The sequence below is a fragment of the Bacillus rossius genome, chromosome 5 (genome assembly GCF_032445375.1).
Source record: "Bacillus rossius redtenbacheri isolate Brsri chromosome 5, Brsri_v3, whole genome shotgun sequence".
Classification (NCBI taxonomy): Eukaryota; Metazoa; Arthropoda; class Insecta; order Phasmatodea; family Bacillidae; genus Bacillus; species Bacillus rossius.
In genome coordinates, this window is record NC_086333.1 from 25,127,767 (window position 1) to 25,152,529 (window position 24,763).

A 24,763-nucleotide genomic window follows, 5' to 3' on the forward strand; every position below is an offset into this window, starting at 1 on the left:
ATGATTTCCAACGATTTCCAATTCTGTTTCAAGCGACTCCAGTTCCCTTTGCGTCTTGCCTTTGATATTACCATCAACAAAGCACAAGGAAAATCATTGACTATTGCTGGCTTAAATTTGAAAAATTCATGTTTTAGACAAGGCCAATTGTAGGGGCTTGCTCCCGAGTTGGCAAGCCAAACATTTTATAAGTTTTTACTCCAAATAAAACACCAAAATATTGTCTATCCGCAGGTCTTTAGATGAAGTAATAAAAGAAATATAATTTACCATTTGTCTTAAATACATGTTTTTTTTCCTTGGGCATAGCAAGGAACGGTACCTATAGATATCTGCTAAAACTTCTTCAAATGACCGCCCCCATCCATCCACCAGAAGTCATCTGGCTAGAGAACCATGCGAAATTTAAATTTTTTGGAACGATGTTTTAAGACTGTAATGTTAGAAGTATTTCTTATGCTGATATCAAATATGATTTTACTTTTCCTGTATCACATAAGGTTTAATTCAAATTTTAGTGTTATTTAAGGGGCAGTAAGACACTCGTGGCCTTAACAAGCATTTTCGGATGCCAAATTGTGCATACCTTATTTAATTCTTTGTTTATAATGACGATTGTGGCACATAACTTAGATAATAATGTAAATAAATTCTTAAAACTGAAACCATTAAAAATTGTTACGTTACAAATGAGAACAGTGCTGAAAACTTAAAATTAAGACTTTTGTTTTAGACAAAGCCAAAACTTATTTATTTCGTCGGAAATATATTTTGTTTAGAGTCTTTTTTCGTAGAGTGAATGAGTAATAAACTTCACAAAAGGTAATGGGAAACAAATTTAATATATACGTTATATTAAGTTTTAGTTACTGTTATAACTGTTCGAGTATTAAACCATATACGGACATATATAGCATTAATCATTATTTTAATAAGTTATTTTTTGAAGATTTTTGGAATTTTTTCCGAATTTATAGCTAAATAATTAATAATTTCCAAGTTGGCGTCTAAATTTTAAGCACTAGCACTAAAAAAAATTTACTGCACTCTATTAGGTGAAAATTAAACTAATATGGCGGCAGCGCACTATAACATACCAAAACAAGAAGGAGGCCTCCAGAAGACGAAAACCAGATAGCGGACGTGAGGTCATACGTACTGGTGATATATATACTTTGTCATTAGTGGTGGGAGGTCAGTCTGCTAGCGGCTTCCGAGGAGGAAGAATCGATTGCAATTTTTATTTTTGCCCTCACTAGGTTATAATCGGGGACTCCATGACATAAGTGTGTTATTAAAAATATTTTTATTAATTTTTTTATGAATTTAATTTTTTTCCCACATTTGTCGGTTAGTAATTACAGATTTTCAATATGGAAGCCGTGACATAATAATCCAAGCTGCCGAAAGGTTTTTTAATTAAATTATAAATGATTTATTTATTAATTTTAAAAAATTTCACGTTTTTCTAGCATATAAATATGGATTTTCAAGATGGTGGTCATAACGTCATGATTCAAGATAAGGAAATGTTTTATTGTTATAATTTTTTATTAATTAAAAACTTTTTCCGATTTATTATCACAAAAAAATACGGATTTTCAAGATGGCTGTCGTAACGAAAAGTGCAATGGTTTCGTCATAATTCAAGATGGCAGCGTGACATCAGACGTTTTTAAGATGGTAGTTATGACACAAACAATATTAATTTTTAGAAATTTTAATTAAGATTTTTGAAATTTTTATTAATAAACTACATCTTTACTCCTGCCAGGAATTGAACCGAGTACCGAAATCGATTAAGTAAGTAAACATTTGAAGTAAACATTTTTTATATATTTTGTTATTTTTTTCGGAATTTATTGGCTAAAAAATAAAGAATTTAATTTTACAGTCAAGGTCAAGGTCAAATTCATCCATGATGGCTATCAGAGGCTAATTATAGATTTGCTCATGGGGAATTGAAGCCTAATTGGGGATTTTTTGTTCTTTCTAAGGCAAAAGTCTTTTAAGGTTTTTCTAATTCCGTAATATTGAATTTTTGAGGAATAAACCGGGAAATTTTCCTTTGGTTTTTCCCCCCTCGTAATATAGAAAATTTATTTTTCAGATTTTGTAAGATTTTTTGGTGGATATTTTTCCTTCAAAAAACATAATGTTTTTTGGTGGATTTTGGCAAATTTTGAGTCATTTTTGGCAAAATTTGAAGCTCAAGTTCAAAATGAAAGGCCAAGGTCATCCAAGATGGGAGCCGTGACGTCACAATACAAGATGGCGGTCGGTTCCCGGCTTCTCAGCCCGCAGCCTGGCGCAGGGGAAACCAAACTGTACTACTGACGACCTTTAATATAGTTTATATTTTAGGTTGTCCCAATGTTCCAAAATTTCTTACTGGTAAATATTTGCCATCATGACTAAGAACATACTAAACAATTTGTTCAGTATTCCTCTATGGCCATGAACAAACTGAGTCACAACACCTACATTAGTCATACTGAACGTACATTTAGAAGCCTCTATGGACTGAAAGTCCCAGACAGCCTTTATATTGTGCGCTGGCAAGAAGAGAAGCACAGCATTGATGAGGGGGGAAGGGCTTCTCTTGATAGGGAACAAGCAAAGCAGTAAAAAGTGTTGGTGGAACAGACACAATAATTAATGATCCTTTTCGATCAAAACACACTTTAAGTATAATACACACTTCATTCACGTTCATTGAACTTATAAACATGGCGTGTGATATTAGATGTTCTGTAAATGGTAACATCACCAGGGCCAAACCGTGCATTCAAAACAACACTGCCAACGGCAAAGAGGACTAGCTCGGTCATATAAAAAAAAAAAACTCGTACAAATTATCCACACAAAATATCTACTTATCAATTAAAGTGTGTGTGTGTGTATATATATATTCCAGTCTAAATGGAAATCACACTTGTAGAAGTGGCAGAGCTACGTAAGCATAATCAGTGGGCAGAAATACAAGCAAATATTAATATATTCTCTGCTCAAATATCAAACTTATAAGAGTAAGATAACGGGATACAATAAGCATACACAAAAATATTATTAACAATTTTGCGGACGTGTAGCGATTGAGTCTACCAGCACACATTAAAATACCAAGAGCTTAAGAATATGACATATACAAGAACATTACGTTAAGTCTGTCAGAAGTTTCAAATATAAGATGCAAATATATAATTTACACGCAAGGATGATACAAAGGCAGGTATGCCCAGGGAGAAATTACACTTAATGCGGAGCTCATGGTCACATTAAGCACTTGCAAAAATCTAAAAAGTGGAGACGACGCATGTCGCACCAGATCGGACCTGAGGAGGACAAATTACACAAACCTGAGACGAGAGAAAAAGCAAAATTTACACGGCTCACCTTTAAGGGCATTTAGACAAGAGAAAAAGCAACTTTGTCACGGGCGTTCGTAAAGTCCAAGGGAACCGCTGGCCAAGCAAGCCAGTTCAAATATATTAAAAACTAACAAGGGAAAATAAAATTACTGCACAACTAAGGAGTCAAATCGTGGCCTAGCCTCCAATCGTCTGTGTAAAACTACGATACTGTTACGAACGAGAGAGGCCAGACCACGATGCCAGGATCGGAGCTGGCTTGCGGTCCTGCATGGCTACTGGCGTCACGCGCCATGTAACGCGCGGTCCACTGACGTAAGGCATGCCACGCGCTTTTTTGAATTACAATGGTCTTCGGAACCTACCTCCCCCTCCGATCCCCGCGCATCGTCCTGCCACGGCGCTTTTATCTATCGCTGAGTGACCTTGGGAATTCCGGGAGCCACCGCGTGGACTGGCGTGAATGGACGTCACCCTTCTGGACTGTTCGGGAGTCGGGTCAGCCCGTGATGACGCGACTCATCACAGCTGCTCTCGTTGGTTTTGGAAAGGCAACTCACCGGTCTCCGCGAGAGTGCCGAGTCCCGCGACAGTTCCGGAGTTCCGAGAGTTCCGTGAGCGAGGGGAAGTGCGACATCGGCGAAGAGGGTAAGAGTCAAACCCCTTACCCCCCAATCGTGACAGTGCCGCGACGTGGAGTTCGCCTGGATCGCGAGAGTGCGGCGACTGATTGGTGCAACACTGTGTCTGTGGACAGGCGTGAGGTAAGGGGTGAATCACTGTTGAGCCTAGCTGCAGTGAGCAGTGCGAACTGCGGAACTTGACCAACATTGAGAGACTTGAGAATAATCACTTTTAAGTATTAGTGATCTGTGACCCGACATTTTGAAGTAGAATTATTTATTATTAATGTAAATTTTAGTAATTTAATAAACCTGTTAAAAAACCTAATTGGGCTAGCCTTAACAAACACAGTTATCCCCTTATAAGTTGTAACAATACGTTAAACAGCCCAACTAGAAATCTATTACATTTTACTACAAATAAAAAAAATTAAAGCCAAACTTTAGAATTTTCACCCAGATGGACGTCTAAACAATTCATTATGTATAAACATTAATATATATATATATATATATATATATATATATATATATATACATATAACGACAGTAAAGTTACCATTACGTTACGTTAAACTCGCGTCCACTACGCCAGACCAACAGATAAGTGAAGTTCGCTTACTTGCGAGGCCATGCCAACCTGGGGCTCCCGCTGCAACCAATGAGCGCCAAAGACTATCAAGACATGCAACCCAGGCCTAATCTCAGGAACAGACCCAAGCCCACAGCCCACACGCCCTTATAAATCCTATGCATGCGCCAGATCAGGCGCCTAGGGGATGGAGAGGGGAATCGAAGGGGTGAACAGAGACATTACAAATTAAGAGAGTGGCGATGGTCGGTAGGAGTGGTAAGAAGGGATGCCGGCTCGCGCAAGGGGAGGTCGCCGCCCACCCACGTTGCATAGGTACCCTTATGGCTTCAAGCAAACATTTTGTTAACACCATGTGCCAACATACGTCCATTAGAACACAAAAATTTTACTTGGGTCAAACATTCGGCTACCTACCTGACTCACTCAGCCATTAACACCTAACTTAGGACAAAGAACGACTATTGATACACATAAATAAGGTCACTATCACTCCCTACAGGCTGCACACTGTCAGAGGCCAATACGGAAATAACTTGCCACCACTCCCCACCATAATCAAAATACAGGTACAATGACACTATCAAACGACCTCACATTGAATTAACATATGACAAAATATGGTTTGAAGCAATCAGTAGGCCTACTTGCATACCAACATGTTTGCATTAACATATTAGCTCTCAGTATATGACATTTTGTACGAGTAATTCCATGAAAATGGTGTGGAAGTGACACAAAAATGGTGGACACACATGTAGCAACTTTTAACTTAATGTTAATAAATTTAATAGGTACGCATGGAACTAAATACAAGGACAAATTATCGCTGGAAAACATTAACAAGGACAGTTTTATATATGAAATATAGACAAGCGATTTCAGCCAGGAATTAGCCGATGATGCTGCGCTCATGGATATATTTGACACGAGCAGCTAACCCATTTACTAACCCTCCTACTTACCCACGAATAAGAAAGTAGTGGGGAAATTAAAGGACGAGTGCAGCGGGGTGGCAATGGAGGAGTTTGTTAGTCTACGAGCGAAATTATATAGCCTACGTATAGATGTGGTGAAAGTATTACGAAAATAGCCAAAGGTAATAAAAAACTTTTAGTTTAAAATGAAATAACATTTGAAGACTTTCTACAGGTCCTGGAGCACCACACATCAAAGCGTGCAAAAAATGTCCGAAGCATGAGATCGCAACAAATGACATAATTTACAATTTGCACTCAGTTGGAACGATGATAAAAGAATGATTCGTGAAGATGGTGTGAATACTTTACCATATGGATATACTTAAGTCATGAATTATATAATTATATAGAGAAGAAAATATAATATTATATATGTATGAAAATGAAGACATGTTTTTCAACGAATGAAAGTAAAGTTTTGAAACTAGTGACCATGCTTGTATATTTTGCGAAATATAGCGATTATGGTGCTGGTGTAGCCTATCAGTAGGTACTCATATCTCTGTTGATGGCATACATAGTCTTCGTCAATGTATTTGATGAAAGCAATTTTTCTTCATTTATTCTATGGTACCACGTTGTTTGTGGTGTTTACCACGTTGGTTTTATGCACACACAAGTTGTTTGGTGGTGGTATATATATATATATATATATATATATATATATATATATATATATATATATCCATTGGTCGTTGTGAGTCTGTTTATGCATTGTTTTTATGATGCAATATTTTTTAATGGAGTATGTGGTGGTGGGTGTTGGGAGTACTTTAATGTATTGTTTTTATGATGTTACATGTTTTAAGACAGTTGACATGGCGTTGGAGGTTTAGAGTTCAGTTCTGCATTGTGGTTATGTTGCGTTATGTTTGATTGCAGATTTGGTGTTGATGGTTGGGATTTAATTTCTGCATTCTGTTTATGATGTACAATATATTGACAGCGGACCTGGTGTTGGTGGTTGAGAGTCTTTTTCTGCATTGTGGTTATGATGCATTATGATTTTACAGTAAACGTGGTGTTGGTGATTGGAAGTCAGTTTCTGCATTTTGGTTGTGATTTGGTGACGGACGTGTTGTTGGTGTTTGAGAGTTTACTAAGTTCTTTTCTGGTTATGATGGGTTGTGTTTTGATGGTGGACGTGATGTTGGTGGTTTGTAGTTAATTTTTGCATTGTTTTTATTTTTCTTTATGTTTTTAATGGTTGGTAAGTTTCTGCACCTTTGTTGTTTGTGGTGCTAAGTTGTTGGTTGGTGGTGGTTGGGTGGTTCGTTTCTACACCCAAGTTGCTTGTCATACTAAATTGTTGGTTGGTTGGTGGTCATTCGGTGGTTTCGGAAACTGCGTTGTTTGTGGTGCTATGTTATTGGTTGGTTGTTTGGTGGTAGTGTGACGCCAATTAGCATTTTTTTGGCAATTTACTGACTGTCTGTGAACCAGTTTTGACCATGTCGGATTTGGGCTTGTTCACAGAGAGGGTTCAAGAGCCCGGTACGGACATTACTACCGCATCCTAGCTTCCTTCCTTGGGGACCCAGGATGGCTAAGGCGCACTGGTACCATGTAACACGCCATCTTCGGCCAGCTAACTTATAATCTCCAGTGCTCCAAATTCTTAGTGATGTCTACAGCGTGACAATTAGATAACTACGTTAAAGAGACTGGAACATCCGAAAAAAATTTTCCTTACGGGGCTTATACCTATAACTCTAATCATTAATATTTAAAAGTCTCCAATTGTTTATTTTAACCTTTTATTGTTTCTGATTATGTTTATCTATGCCAAATGAAACCTAATAGTAATATTGAAATTAGGGCCCGCCCATTAATTTAATGTTACAGTTTTAATATACTTGTCAAACCATGCATTAAATGTTATAATCTTAATATATTTGGCAATACATATATGTAAAATAAGTTACTTTTTTAATCTGATTGTCGAAATCATGTTTTGTTGATTTATGTCTATTTAATTAATATTAAAATAAATATAGAGGCACTTATATATAAACGAAATCGCATTTGTTATTTTTTTTACATTCAAAACTAAAAGATCCACCAGTCTCCCAAAGTTATGTTACGGGGAAATTTACGTTACATCAGTGAAGAAGAGAGTGTATAGCAAGTGGTAGCAGAGCGCGTATTAAATTGTTTTTTTTTCCCCCTTTTTTAGTGTGGTTTCGTCAATAAGTAATCCCAGTAAATTAACTAACTAAAATATACTTTTAGATACATAATTTTTGACGTGACAACGTCTAATAAATCGATGAACGCCGACTGCACGCACGAAAAATGTCCCGTAACGCACATTGTCCCACTACGGTGTGTCCCGTTACGCTCATTGTACGCTTGCGCTGCATCTCTCTTCCACTCGATTAAAACAACCATCGATTTGACTTTTCAATCATGTTTTCGTCGTTTGAATTATTAATATTATGTAATTTCCGATCGTCCACCAATTTTCAGCACAATCGGTACGGTTATTTAAAAGTAATGTTGAATTTTCAAATACGTTTTTGTACGAACAATGGTGTCTTACAGTTACCTACACATAATAATTCAAATTACACCCGGGATCTTTTGCACAATGTTTTAAAAAATATTGTAACACATTAAAAATAAGTTTGGTGTAATTGGAATGCGTATTTGTTATAAAATCGTATTATAAAAACGAAATAATATTATTCTTCTACGGTGCTGCCATCTACGGTGACGGACGCGAACCGAACGAATCGCGCTATCTACCCGCTTCCGCGGCAACCAGGCACTCGTTAAAACATATTTTCCTTTGGTTATCGTGAGGGGCGTTATTATTAATGAATTATAAATAAAGTTTCGTGCCCGGGGCCACAATTGCATATCATTTTGAGCACTAGAAGACATAAAAACGTAAAATATTCTCGACGAATTTTAATATGTGGTTTTCATTGCTTTTTACAACAACAATATCGGCAATAAGGATTAATTATTCTTGCATTTTAAAAATCTGATTACTAGTATGATTTCAAGTTTTTATTCTTTTATTATTTAAAATAGTAGGATCTGTCTGCGAGTGCAGTAATAATAGGTTATGTTACAATTGACTAAAGAATTATGGTGATTCATATAATTGATGATATATATTTTATGACAATTTATTTATATGAAAACTTGTTCATAATTATATTTAAACTTTATGGCTAAACGCCAGTTTTTAAAATTAACTACAAGTCATATACACGTGAACTGTTTCGTCGACTGTTTATAAAGTGATGTGAAAAGTTAATGTGGTTTTCATTGCTTATTACAACAACAATTTCGGCAATAAAGGTTCATTATTCTTGCATACTAGTATAATTTCAAGTATTTATTTTTTTATTATTAGAATAAAAATGATTCAATTTTATTCATAGAAGTATGCAATCATTTCATCAATGTTTTGTTATGACGTTGTTCACGTTAAACTATCGTCCGTAAACCGACTTTACAGACAACCAATTTTTTGATACGAGTATTTAAGCTGGCATTATATGTTTTAGTAGCGCTATTATATGTAACATTTCCATTTTAAATTTCTTAAGGCGATATTCAGGTTAGTTTCTCGTTAGACGTCTTTTCACTTCACAACACTTTCACAACAGTTGTCACGCTCCTCCGCGCGAAGTGCGCTATCCGCACGTCCGACCTTCTCTTTTCTCTTACCGCCCCGACGGCCCTGCAAACGACCTCTGCCAGCCGCCTCCGCGCGTGATAAAATGCGACAACACAGACAACACCCCGCCCCCTTTACCATATGCCTGCATACCACCTCCGTGGACATTAACCTTCATGTACCGCGCGAGCTTAAATAGATTATACGTTTTCTTCTGACAGTGAGCTCAGAGGGTCTATTTTTACACCTGTTTACGGTGTCTTGTTGAGCACCATCGACATGTTCCTAAATTCAATTATCCTTTTCCCCCGCAGTTAGCGCCGAGCATCAGACAGAGCCGGGGCGCTGTTATCTCTTCGCCTCACGGCAGGGCCGCCAACCGCGCGGAACCCCCTCTCCACTTCTATAGGCTCCTCCGACGTGCCTCGTATTTGTAAACAAACCACCCATGCTTTCGGACGTCCTAATAATACTATTTTTAGGTTACAAAACATTCACTATGAATAATTTATACTGCATCAAATTTAGCAGGGAAGTATTTTCTTAATTTAGGAGACTCATAATATAACACAATATACAGGTTAATTATAAAGTCCGTGAAACATTTTAAAAAATCGGTACAGCGAAATGGAAATGAATAACAGTAGTGTAGGAATGACGGTCCGGAAACAGAGTCCAGGGTCCGGAGCCGAGATCCAAGCCACATCTCTGATTGTGACGTCACGACGGCCATCTTGGATGAGCCTAACGGGACAAGTAGTACCGTGACCTTGACCCGGCGGCCATTTTGAATCCGCCATCTTGGATCCGCCATCATGAAATAGAACGCCCCACTCATTATGATGAAATTTTCGTCTCTGTCGCCATATTGAATTTTCTGTTCCACTGGAGGCCGTCATCTTGGATACCGTCGACTTTGTTTCTGCTGTTTGTTCATAGATAGCACCAGCATCGCTCTTGATTTTTTTTTTCTGTTCTACTGGAGGCCACCATCTTGGCTACTGTCGAGTTAGTTTCTGCTGTTTGTTCATAGAGAGCGCCAGCGTCGCTTTTGATTTTTTTTATGTTCTACTGGAGGCTGCCATCTTGGATACCATCGAGTTTGTTTCTGCTGTTTGTTCATAGAGAGCGCCAGCGTTGCTCTGTCTCATCACATAAGGTCGATGTTCCATTACCTACCATAGCTATTATGGTTAATTTTGAGATATTAAATTTAAATTTTTATACAAAATACATTGGAAGTGCTGTGATTCGAACCATCGCAGCTCTAATCTCTAGGTTAGAAAACATATGCCTTTAACCGCTCGGCCATCGAGACATTTACCAGACTGAAAATTAAATAAGATATATATAAAAATAACATGCATATTCGGATTTGTATATTTTTTTTAAATTAAAGTAATAATATCACCAGCCTTCGAGACAGAACCACCATCTTGTATTAAGACGTAACTTTTGCAATTATCGTTATGGCCGCCATATTAAAAATCCGTAATTTTATGTTAGAAAAACGGGAAAAAATTAAAATTTATTAAAAAAATTAATCAACCGAATTAAATAATAAAAATCCTTCAAACCACCGTTGCACTTTTCGTGACGGCAGCCATCTTGAAAATCTGTAATTTTAATGCTAGAGATTCGAGAAAAATTCCAAAATTCATCAAAAAAAACTTATTAGCATTCCGATTGATTAGTTCGATTCCCATCCTTGGTTCGAAACCGCTAAGAGCAGAAAAACAAAAGATCCTTCCTCCACAGAAGCCACCTAAAAACTGATCTACCACCACCCATACCAAGGTACATATATCAGCTGGTATGACGACATGTCCACCATCTTGTCTTCATACGCTGGTGACCACCATCTTTTTTTCGTCCGCTAGAGTGTGCTGATACCATGTTAGTATAATTATCTGGTCACCATACTTTTGTCCTCAACTGTTGACATTGAACCTTGACCTTGACCTTGAACTTTGACCTTTAACTTGATCTTTGACCTTGACCTTGAAATTTGACTTTGTCCTTGTCGACCATCATGGATCCAACATTTTATGTGCAGTACATGCAACCAGGAGCTACCAGCTGCTGGAGTAAAACATCTTGGGTGTGTACTCGTCTTATAGAGTACATTTCCATCTGGATAATTTTATTCTAACCCACTACAGTGCAGTAATCATTTATTACCAATGTGCCCCCGCCATCTTGAAATTTGGGCGCCATCTTGAAATCGTGTAATTATTTAGCTAGAAATTCGGGAAAATATCCAAAATCCATCAAAAAAATCACTCATTAATTTACATATTTAATCGCTGGATTCCTGCCCTCGATTAGATACTTGAACAGTGACAAGTGTAACTAAATATTAAATAAATCTTATATTCTGTTTTTCCATTACCTTTTGCGGAGTTTTAAAATCATTCTCTGTTAAAAAATAAAACACAAGTCAATGTACGTTAATGTTCGACGAATTAAATGCATTGCCGATAAGCCTACTTTTAAAATATAATAATAAATAATAAAATAATAAAAAATTTCAAATTAAAACAAAAAATACAAAAAAAAAACTAGCTTGTACTGAAAACTCTAACATTGCACTACAATAAGATATTCACAAGCTAGCAGAATTTTTATTTTTTTTTTTGTATTTTTATGATATTAAAGTAAACATTTTGGTGGTTTCTCAGTGTGCTTCCGATTATTCTTGTCAATATTATGGTGGTTTTCTCCGTGTGCTCCTGATTATTCTTGACAGTATTTTGAGGGTTTTTACGAGTGCTTCTGATTATTCCTGACTAGACATCTGATGGTTTTCTCCAAGTGCTTCTGATTATTCCTGACTAGACATCTTATGGTTTTCTCCGAGTGCTTCTGGTTACAGATAAGGAATTGATCTCTGCATGAAGGGATTTTTTTACTTAATGAGGCATGTAATTTTATTCAAGGTTGCATTTAATTAGTGAATTTCTGCTACTTAATCAACACTTTAATATTTTTATCAGGTGGAAATTAAAAAAATATCATTACTCAGTCAAATAATAATAATCTCTGAGAAATCTAAGAAGCACTAACAGGAAGGACGAACTTCCTTCTCCTTGGAGTCTTGGAAACGTCGTGATATATTAAATAAATATGATCAAGATTATGATGATCACTGTCTCAAAAATGAAAGTTACCCTGAGGTTGGTGGTAAAATGGAAGACACCAGAGATCATAACATTTATTATAAACGTGCAAGGAAGATGGTGGTAAAAGAGAATGATTACACATTAAGGAAAGATCCAAACATATTGGTTGACCGGCTAAGACTTCTACATGGCTCGCTTTGTGCGGGAAACTATTCGTGCATCAAAGATATATCCTTTATACTCAAAGAACTCAGGAAAGCTGGCTACATACAATAATGGCTTGTTTTACTTGCATTTGTATAATGTAAATAAATAAAATAAATAATTTAAATTATAAAAATTTAATGTTTTTATTTCTTGTATTCTGATTTCTAACTAAGACGTAGTTCTCGTAACTTGCGCTTCATTTTTGCCTTTTTGTTGATGGAGCTTCCAAATGTGCTTCCTTTTTTGATGGTGCTTCCAAAATGTGCTGCCTTTATGATGGAGCATCCAAAATGTGCTGCCTTTTTTATTATGGTGCTTACAAATGTGCTACCTTTTTTGTTGATGGTGCTTCAAAATGTGCTTCCTTGTTTGATGGTGCTTTCAAATGTGCTGCCCTTTTGTTGATGGTGCTTCCAAAATGTGCTTCCTTTTGTTGATGGTGCTTCCAAATGTGCTTCCTTTTTTGATGGTGCTTCCAAATGTGCTGCTTTTTTGTTGATGGTGCTTCCAAAATGTGCTTCCTTTTTGTTGATGGTGCTTACGAAATGTGTTTTTTATGGTGCTTCCAAATGTGCTGCATTTTTTGTTGATGTTGCTTCCAAATGTGCTTTTTTTTTGTTAATGGTGCTGCCTTTTTGATTGGATTCTTGGTCCTCTTGTAAGCGTAAAAACCGTTGGTTCAATTGAATATAATTGGCTGACGATGAGGAAGGTCTTGAGGTTCTGAAATAACTGGTCTATACGTCTGAGTTTGATTATGACCCGGTCTCTCGGTCCAAAGACGCTTGGTCTATATGTATGTATGGCTTTGTACATGAACTGTTTAGAGGTTATTCAGATTATCGAAAAACTAGACTTTTATGTTAGGCTTATCAGCAATGCATTTAATTCGTCGAACATTGTCGTACATTGACTTGTGTTTTATTTTTGAAGAGAGAATGATTTATAAACTCCGCGAAAGGTAATGGAAAAACAGAATATTAAATTTATTTAATATTTAGTTACACTTGTCACTGTTCAAGTATCGAATTGAGGGCAGGAATCCAGCGATTCAATATGTAAATTAATGAGTGATTTTTTTGATGGATTTTGGATTTTTTCCCGAATTTCTAGCTAAATAAATACACGATTTCAAGATGGCGCCAAAATTTCAAGATGGCGGGGGCACCTCGGTAATAAATGATTACTGCGCTGTAGCGGGTTAGAATAAAATTATATAGATCGAAATGTACTCTATAAGACGAGTACATACACAAGATGGTGAACTACAGAAGGTGGTAGCTCCTGGTAGCATGTACTGAACATAAAATGTTGGATCCATGATGGTCGACAAGGACAAAGTCAAATTTCAAGGTAAGGTCAAATTTCAATGTCAAGGTCAAATTTCAAGGTCAACGTCAAATTTCAAGGTCAACGTCAAATTTCAAGGTCAATGTCAAAGTTGAAGGTCAATGTCAAAGTTCAAGGTCAATGTCAAAGTTCAAGGTCAATGTCAAAGTTCAATGTCAACAGTTGAGTACAAAGGTATGGTGACCAGATAACTATACTGAAATGGTATCAGCACATTCTAGCGGACAAAATCAAGATGGTGGTCACCATCGGATAAGGACAAGATGGTGGACATTTCGTTATACCAGCTGATGATATATGTACCTTGGTATTGGTGGTGGTAGATCAGTCTGTATGTGGCTTCTGTGGAGGAAGGATCTTTTGTTTTTTTGCTCTTAGCGGTTTCGAACCAAGGACGGGAAACGAACTAATCAATCGGAATTCTAATAGGTAATTTTGTTTGATGAATTCTGGAATTTTTCTCGAATCTCTAGCATTAAAATTACAGATTTTCAAGATGGCTGCCATCACGAAAAGTGCAACGGTGGTCTGAAGGATTTTTATTTTTTAATTCGGTTGCTTAATTTTTTAATGATTTTTTAATTTTTCCCAATTTTCTAACATAAAAATTACAGATTTTCAAGATGGCGGTCGTAACGATGATTGCAACAGTTGCGTCTTAATACAAGATGGTGGTTCTGTCTCGAAGGGTGATGATATTATTACTTTAATTTTATAAAATATTATAAGTCCGAATATGCATGTTATTTTTATATATACCTTATTTAATTTTCAGTCTGGTAAATGTCTAAAAATCAATATGGCGACAGAGACGAAAATTTCATCATAATGAGTGGGGCGTTCGATTTCATGATGGCGGATCGAAGATGGCGGATCCAAAATGGCCGCCGGAGTCAATGTCAAGGTCACGGTACTACTTGTCCCTTTACGCTCATCCAAGATGTCCGCCGTGACGTTACAATCAGAGGTGTGGCTCGGCTCTCGGCTCCGGACCCTGGACACTGTTTCCGGACCGTTATTCCTACACTACTAATCACGCAACAAATTATATACCGCGTGAAAGAGCAACTCTCAAAGTTTTTTTGAATGTAGCGCCGAAAAGCTATTTTAAAAAACAACCGACAGGGGCACTAGTGCATGTAGGTGCTGAAAATGGCTGCGAACCAGGCAGAGAAAGCCTTTTGTGTGCTTGAATACGCCCGTAGCAAAACGGTAGTGAGTGTCCAAAGAACTTTCCGTGGCAATTTTAACAAAACACCACCAGTTTACAATAGAATAATGAAGTGGTACAAGAAATTCGAGGAAGACGGCTGTTTGTTGCGACGAAAAACGGTCGGGTCGGCCAGGCGTGTCACAACAGACAGTGGATTGTGTACGGTACGTGATGGTGCGGAGTCCCAAGAAGTCAACTTATCAGGCTAGTGCAGAATTGAACATCCCTCAGCCAACAGTGTGGAAAATTCTTCGTAAGCGATTAAGAGTGAAGCCGTACAATTGGCAGCTTCTGCAAGCCATCAGCCATGGTGGCAAATTGCTCCGACTGCAGTTGTGCATTGCCATGCAGAACCGTCTTGAAGACGATGACTTTGCAAGCAAATTAATTTCAGTGACGAACCCACTTTTCATCTCTCAGGAAGAGTCAACCGACACAACACAAGCATATGGGGGACAGAGAATCCACATGCAACTCTCGAACACGTCCGAGATTCGCCAAAAGTTAACGTGTTATGTGCCATGTCAAACAAGACAGTTTATGACCCCTTCTTCTTCGCTGAGAGAACTGTCACTGGTATCACCTACCTCGACATGCTGCAATTGTGGCTTATGCCACAACTTGAAGCTGATAGCAGGGACTTCATCTTCCAACAAGATGGTGCTCCACCTCATTACCACAATGTGGTACGAGATTGTCTGAATGAGAAGACGATGACTTTGCAAGCAAATTAATTTCAGTGACGAACCCACTTTTCATCTCTCAGGAAGAGTCAACCGACACAACACAAGCATATGGGGGACAGAGAATCCACATGCAACTCTCGAACACGTCCGAGATTCGCCAAAAGTTAACGTGTTATGTGCCATGTCAAACAAGACAGTTTATGACCCCTTCTTCTTCGCTGAGAGAACTGTCACTGGTATCACCTACCTCGACATGCTGCAATTGTGGCTTATGCCACAACTTGAAGCTGATAGCAGGGACTTCATCTTCCAACAAGATGGTGCTCCACCTCATTACCACAATGTGGTACGAGATTGTCTGAATGAGACGTTGCCACATCGCTGGATGGGCCGTGGGGCGGCCGCTGACCAAGTGCTACTCCCGTGGCCACCACGATCACCGGACTTGACACCTTGAGATTTTTTCTTGTGGGGATACATCAAGGATAGTGTTTATGTTCCACCTCTACCACAGAAGCTTGACGAATTGAGACACCGCATCGTAGCAGCTGCTCTTACCATCACTCCTGATATTCTGGGTCGGGTATAGGCAGAATTGGAATATCGATTAGATGTGTGTCGTGTGACGCAAGGTGGACACATAGAAAATTTATAACTAGTAGAAAAAAAACTTTGAGAGTTTTTCTTTCACGTGGTATATAATTTGTTACATAATTCTCAGCCATTTCACTGTACCGATTTTTTGAAATGTTTCACGGACTTTATAATTACACTGTATATATATTATGATATAATATAAAATATTTTTTTAGCTGATGTTAAGATACTGCCATTGTTTACATTTTCCAAGCATCTTAGAATTAACTAAAATTTTTGTAATACATAAAATATAGATTTTAAAAGGGTACTTTTTTTACTTATTATAAATTAAACATATACTGTTCAGTAAGAAACAAAAGTATTCTAATTCGTTTGCATCGTTCACAAGCAATGTGAATATACTTAATCATAATCACCCATACATGTGCCTACATTTTGTTTATATTGATTTCGTGATCACCCAACGGAGGTGCAGTCACTCTTACCTTCGACGAAAGGTATCATTAATTAAACTGTGTACATGAAGGATGAAATTCCCAACATCTCCTACGCTAGTACTGAGATGATGATTTTTTTTAAAGATAGAGTACTCCTTTTTTTTTACGTCGAATTACCTGTAAGCAACTAAGCTATACAGTTAAAACTTCTCAAAGTATATGAGTAATAATTTTTGTAATTACGATTTTTTGGAAGTAAACAATTTATTACCTTTTGTGAGTAGTATGTTTTGGTTCCTCCGGGGACAGGCGCCAGCCGGAGGAGCGAGGAGCTGACCGACATCTTGGATTGTGACGACACGGTGGCAATTTTGAATCTGCCATCTTTGATCCGCCATCTTGGATGACGTCATTTGGTTTTCTCGAAAATTCCGTCATTTTATTTTCTCAAAAATTTCATCATTTTGTTTTCCGCCATTTGGAATTATGATGTCACCGTTGCAATTTCCGTTACGGCCCCCACCTTGAAAGTCTTTATTGACTATCCGATCTTAACGAAATAAAATTTAAAATTCATAAAAAAAATTTAGTTAATAAAATTTTAATAAAAATATTTTAAAAACATACATTTACGACATGGAGCTCGGAGTCCTCGGTTCGAATCCGGTGAGGGCAAAAAAAAATGGTGACCGATCCATCTCTCACTGTGGCTGCTGGCAGACTGACCCACCACAACTTTGTTCATCGCATATATATCGTCAGTTAGCATGACGTCCTGTCCGCCATATTGAAAATCCGTACTTTAAATTTTACAGGTTCGGGGAAAATTCTAAAATACATTAAATAAATTTTTAATCAATATACTGATTGATTCGATCGATTCCTGTCCTTGGTTCGATCCCTGGAAGATGCAAAAAATTGCAATTTTATGTAAAAATAATAATTTCAATAAATAAATTTTCAAAATTCTTAAAGGGGCTTAAATCCTATACTACCAGCCAACAGTAAGCCGTTTTGTCCACCATCTTAGAAATTTGTATTTATTGACCCATAAATTTATTAAACATTATCTAATTCATAAAAAAATCAATCATTAATCTACTTACAGAATCGATACATGGACAATAAACAAAATGAATTAATTTCAGGTAAAGGTTACAGGTTTTAGAAAATAAAAACACCACAAATTCTTTTAAAAAACAAAAATTTTATTACATCAATTCTACACTACCACAAGTACAAAAAAAAACATAGGCAAATTACTAAAGTCTTGAGCATTTCTCGATTTCTGCATCTGTTACCCACGAATTAGAGCGAGGTGGAAAGCCCCACCAATTAACGTAGGATCATCCATTTCTTCGTTTTATAATCTTCTCCACAAAGTACGTATTGGGATACAACATAGGCTGAATCTCTTCGGCATAGAAGCCGCCACTAATAGGTTTGTGGTCCAAATCTTTGAGGTAGTAGGTCCTAGGCTCTGGTTCACGAACATGTGTCACACGGAAAAGTTCGGGACTCCAGTTCGCAGTGAAACCTTTCTCGAAGATACATTTCTGCTTGGAGATTCACACAATGTCACCGACGTTAGCTTTAAGCTTTCGAGGATCTTTCTTCTTCGTGTTGGAAAACACTGTTTGAAGCAGGCGATTGCCGGTTACGTTTTTGGCTTCATTTTCGTGGTAGAATGCATCGTGGAATTATACTCGCTAATAAGTTTCGGCAAGATGTCAAGCCACTTGTAATTTCCGTTAGCCGTGAACTTTCGCCACATCTTGGAACGCAAAGTTCTGTTAAACCTTTCGACAACGGAGGCTTTGACATTACTAAATGTAGAGTAGTGTTTGATGCCATACTTCTTCATCAAAGCCTTGAATGTTGCATTCTAGAATTCTTTCCCGAGGTACGTTTGCAGGTGCGATGGTACACGTCCATCCCGCAAAATATCGTTCATGGCCTTGGCTACTTCAGTTGCAGTCTTTGATTTTACAGGCCTAGCCAAAGCAAACTTGCTATAAATATCGATGACTGTCAACATGTACTTGAAACCTTTATTCAATCGGGAATACTGTATCATCTCAACAAGATCCACCTGGAATAAATCGTTAATTCCACGAACTATAACCTAGCGACGATGGTATTTTCGTCTAGCAGGAGTATGAAGTTCGTGAGCTATTCTGGTTCAACTCATTGTATGTAGCCGGCTTCCCTCAGTTCTTCAAGTATGGAGACTATTTTGTTGATGTGCAAATAGTTTCCTACACTAAGCGAAGCATGTAGAATTCTAAGACGATCAAATAATTCATTGGGATCGTCCCAATATACATAGTCATATTTCTGACCACTTTCTAGCTTTTTTAAACCTTCACCATGGATTGTTAGTTCACTGGAGAGATTAGCGAGAATGACGATTTTCTCATGATCTTCGTCTTTATATAAGCACTATCTGGATCGTTATCGCGAAAATGTGCATTGGTTAGCTCGATAATTTTTTGTACTCTTGTAAATCTTTGTGAGAACATCCTTTAGGCTCACTGCGAAACAGCAATTCGTACCAACCCGGAGTCCCGTGCGTTTTGAACTCTTCTACGCGTACGATATTTCCTGGTAGAAAGTCTATTTCTTTAGCACCAAGGAACCACTTATTGTGTTTTCTGTACACTCCATAGGTCGTGTCATTATGCCGACTAGTAAACGATATCAGGTATGGTCGGACCATTGCATTAATTTGGTGTCCCTTTTTCGGTATTTTTTTCTTGTGCTTGTACTCTGTAGTTGTTAAGTCCTCTTCTTCTCTATCTGGTTCATACTTTCTCTTCTTTACAGTGTGCATTTCATCTTCAACTTCTGTCTTCACATTGATGGCTGGTTCTTCCTTTTTTTTAAGTTCGTCGAGGCGACTAGTGATTGGTTTAAATATCTCTTCATTTTCCATCTCACGTGCAATTCTGTTTCGTCTAGCAAGTAAATATTTTTCACGAACAGACTGTATAGCTCGATGAAGGTCACTAGCCATGCCCGACATTGTACTGTCTGAAAAAATATTGCAAGACCTCCTTTGAGTTTGTGAGTTATTGATGCTTTCAGACTTCTTTGAAAAGTCCTCAAATCGTCACGTCTTTGTGCATTCGATACTTCGATTATGTCGCGAATGCGAGAATCCGAGGCTTCCACGCGCTGGCCGATGGCAACGAGAAAATTTAGTAATTCTTTTTTCACACTTTATATTTTTTGAGCCAGTAGCGAAATATATTTTCGGATAACTTCGTCATGAGACTTGAGAGCAGTACGAAAGTCTTGAGTGCTACGACCGAATTTCGAAATGCTATGACTCATGTTTGACGATAAACTGATAGAAACCCTGTCTGTACCTACCCTTATATAGAGGCCAGTATTTGACTATAACAAGGAATCCGTGTTCGTTTTTCCAACACAAGGAGCACATGTCTTTGAATTCCTGGAAAGATATTTCGGTGTTTACATGATATACATAAGTGTTACTTAAATTAAGTTCGTCCATGCGAAAAAGTAATATTACATTCGCATTGTCTCTTAGGAGATGTTTTGGAATACGACTGTACGTCTGACACAGGTAATCGCAGTCTACTTTAGCGTGTCTGCCCATGGAAATGTACTATTGTATTAGGCCTTGCTTCTCGCACATTAAATCGTCGAAAACAAACACGGAATTGGCTTTTGTTTCGCTTGGAGGTACCACATCCGAATTATCATTAAATGGTATATACTCCAGACCATCCACCGATTGTAGGACCGTAGCTAGGCGCTAATACTTTGGCTGTTGCAACGATTTGTAATAGAGGTACATTTTCGAACCTAACACCGTTTGGTTCTTCTAATAAACTCAGTAGAACGCACGTTTTGCCGCAGTTGGACGAGCCTGCCTTTATGCATCACACCGCTAGCTTCATCATCTTGCGTAATGCGCACGGGTAAACACACTTCTTGCTTGACGACTTGCATTGTACTGAAGAAATTGTATAAAATCAAACACATTTATACTTTATGGTCAGTTGTGCGCAATGCCTCGAAGAGGTGGGAACAAAAAACACATCGGAGCAGGACTCGTGAACTCGCTGATAAACAATATGCCATTCGAGCTACACATTCCCGGCTACAGATAATGCGGTCCCGGCACTAAACTAGCGAAAAGGTTAGCTCGCGGTGCCGTGGGCATTAATTCTCTTGACGAAAAGTGCAAGCACAAGATATTGCATATTCATTAAGCAAGGATCTGGAATCCAGGCACCGAGCCGACGAGATATTGGCACAGGAAGTAGATGATGTAAGTAAATCGTCAACGCGGGACTAGGAGAGAAAATCGCGGCTTGGGGCATTTCCAAAATCATTAAGGCGAAGACCAAATTAGGACTAGATGCCTGTCGAGCCAGCTCAATTAAGTCAAAGACTAATTCACGCAAGACCAAACGTAAGACTGATGCAGACGTGCAAAAAGGCAAGCAAAAATTACAGACTCTCAACAAGAAGATTATAGAAGGATTTCTTCCTTTGCTTTTGCCTGCATTGGGTGCTCTCGGTGGCTTCATCGGTGCAACGAGCGGTATAGTGTGTGCAGTCAACACTTCGAAGAATGAGCGCAAGCAGTTAAAAGAAGCCCAACGACACAATGCTAGCATGGAAGCCATTACCATGGGTAAAAAAACGGCGCAGGACTCTACTTGCAACCTCACAAATCAAGTTGAGGCATGAGAAAGAAACTAATGAAAAAATCCTAAGTTCTTTGCCGAAACTTCCGCTCACCAATATAGATTTAATCAAGGACGCTCGAAAACTGAAAATACCAATCTTCAAAGGCGTGTTTATGCGAGACACTTTACCCAGCAAGCCAAAGACACGTGAGCGCGCCATAATTAATATAGATACATCGTCGGGTCGTGGCACGCAGTGGGTGGCGTACATAATGTCTGGAAAAATGGCCGAGTACTACGATAGTTTTGGAAATTTACGACCTCCGCCAGAACTTAGGCGATACCTTGGCCGGACCAATACATTGTTCTACATTACGAAACCGAACAGTCACCTAATCAAACAAACTGCGGGCACTTGTGCCTTCGCTTTTGAACTAAAAAAATGTGCTCACAAAACAACTGCTTCCAAAAACTGAGAACTGCAGCTCGTACATCTATGTGTTCAAAATTTTAAAAGTTTACTTTTTTCTATTGCACTCTTCCCCCAAGGTTAGTAGATTATTTTGCATCATTATGATGATATTATTTTACATTGTTTGGCAATTGTGACTTCCAAGGTGGCACCAAGGTTTAATTTTTGTGTGTATTCCTAAAGTCGAGCTAGGTCAAGCTAGCCACCGAACAGTGAGGAAGTAAGGGTCCTCTGAGCCAACGAGCCACGACCCTGTCCTCTAGGTGAAAAATCCTATGTCCACCGAGTATTACCTTGGGTTAGATCCCCAGCACTCATCCTTTGAACGACCTATGTTCAAACCCCCTGTCAGGCAGTGTGAACTTTCTCGCCCGACATGGAAGATCCGACAGCGAACTTAACGTAATTTAAAGTTTAGTCATGTTTATTATGATAATCATATCAGGTGTTACGATTATATATATGTAGGTATATATTGTATTAATTTAATATGAGAGCAAGGATGGATTCATTAATATTTAATGGAGAAGGTGGGAATATGGACCACTTTTTTTGTTTGTTTTCAGGAACAAGTATGTTTTAAAGTAAAACTTTGGTGAAAGTTGCGAATTGTCATGTATTGATCTAAGATAACGTAGGAAGAAGATTGAATTTTATATTTACAATCATATTGAAGCTATACATTATTTAACGATTGTTTGCAAATACTGAGTCTGCAGAAGTGGGGTGGTAATATGGACCATAACCGAAAATGTGAAAAACTCATCACAACATTGTAGTTTTATTCTACAGATTGACCCCATACAATTAATGAAGCAATGCCAATTCACTCAAAAAATTTCACATTATTTATAATCATATAGAAGCCATAGACATTTAAATTTCTGGAAGTAGGCCTTATAATAAATCTGCACTAAAAATTAAGAAAAAGGGGCCTAGATGTTAAATAATTAGCTCTAAGCTTAATTTTAATCAAACCTAAAATTAATTTTACTGGATCATCAAGCGTTTTGGGTATTTGAACAAAAATCACAAATTTACAAATCACTATCATACCCACTGCATAAGTTGTGGGCCCATTCGTGACATGTTACACACTGAACTCAAAGTTCTCCTGGTTTAGACATCGTAAAGGTCTCAGAACAAAATTAACACTCAGCATCTTCTTTTTCAGGAGCATCTTCATCAATAACTTGTTATATCGTTCAGCTTCTTGAAGATAAACTGAGAACATCTTCGCAAGAACTTTCTGAAGATTCGCTTCTCCTTCTCTTCTGTTTGCAATTCACATGTGAAGCTTCTTTGCCTGTTTCATGTGTATTTGAACTTGACTGAAGACTAGCTCTCTGTGTGTTCTTGTTCTGTTTTATTGTTTTAACAAGTTCTTTTGCAGCAGTCGCCTTTTTAGTAGTCCTTATTCTATCCATTGAAAGCTGCAACCCGTCTTTATATGGAGAAGCTGTCAGAACAGTTGCTGAAAGTGATTTACGGCCTCTATTTGACGTCTTCTTGCTCAAAACTAGAACAGGAGATATATCTTCTGGGGTGATGAAGGCTTGAAGTGTGGATGGACCAGGCGTTGATGGATCCATAGCTTTCGAAGGACCTGGCTTTGGTGAGACACACTCGCGACCTACTTCATCAGTTTCTATTCCATGTGCTTCTGCTTCTTCGATCTGAGCAGCCTGTGGGTTGTGTGAGGAGGTAAGCACAAAAGAGTGATGTGATGCTCTCTTGCTTTCAGGATTACGTCCAAATTCCGGGTATGAGAATTATGACCGTCCAGTATGAGCAGAACAGGATCCTCGGCCGACGGTTTCACATGTTTGATAAAATGATCTAACCATTCAGTGAAAATATCACTTTGAACCCAGCCTGATGGGTGGCACTTTCCTATTGCTCCTGGAGGAGCACCTTTCATTAGTCTCTGGGTCCAGTTTTTACAGGGAAATATCATCAGAGGGACGAAATCCCCTCCAGCTTTCATGCAGGCAACAATGGTGACAAGTCTTCCCCTCTCCGCAGCTGTAAGAGAACCTATCTGCTTCTTTCCTTTCAGACCAACAATGTGAGCATGTTTAGACTGCACAACACTAAGACCACTTTCATCGAAATTGTAAACGCGACTAGCAGAATACTGATGTCTGGAATATTCCAGTTCCAAAAGATCAAAATACTTCATTACACTTTCTTTATTGAAACCTACTGCATGAGCGAATGATGTTCCTTCAGGTTTTCTAACAGAGAGCTTGTCTCTGTGACGGTGCATGAAATGGTCAAACCATGCTCGACCGGCCATATCTTGTATAAATTTGTGCAAAATGTTGTTTTTGGCTGCAAGCTGATAGGCTAGTTTCCTAATATCGTTTCGAGTAAGCCCATGGAAAGTATTTTCCATTAGAAGACCATACTGAACCAGTTTATGCTCAATTTCTGGAGGGAAAATATTATGCCTACCCATCCTCTGATTTGCTACAGTCTCTGCATGAAAATGGGATTTTACTTTCCTCAATAATGTTGATTTAGGGACATTAAAATATCTAACAGCTTCATTTAGACTTTTCTTTTTTGAAAAACAGCTGTTATTGCATTCACCATATCTTCCGGGCGCCATTTCTGCCTAAGTCCTCTCTTTTCTCTTCCCAGCTTCTTCCTTGGTATAGTAGCCTTAATGACCCACCTGGAAAAAGATAGGTTCCAAAATTAAAAAAAAATAATAATATGTAGGTCTAGTACCTACAATTGCCTATTAATATGTTGATAAAATGGCTTTTGCTACAATTAAATAAGGAAATATTTAATTTGGCTT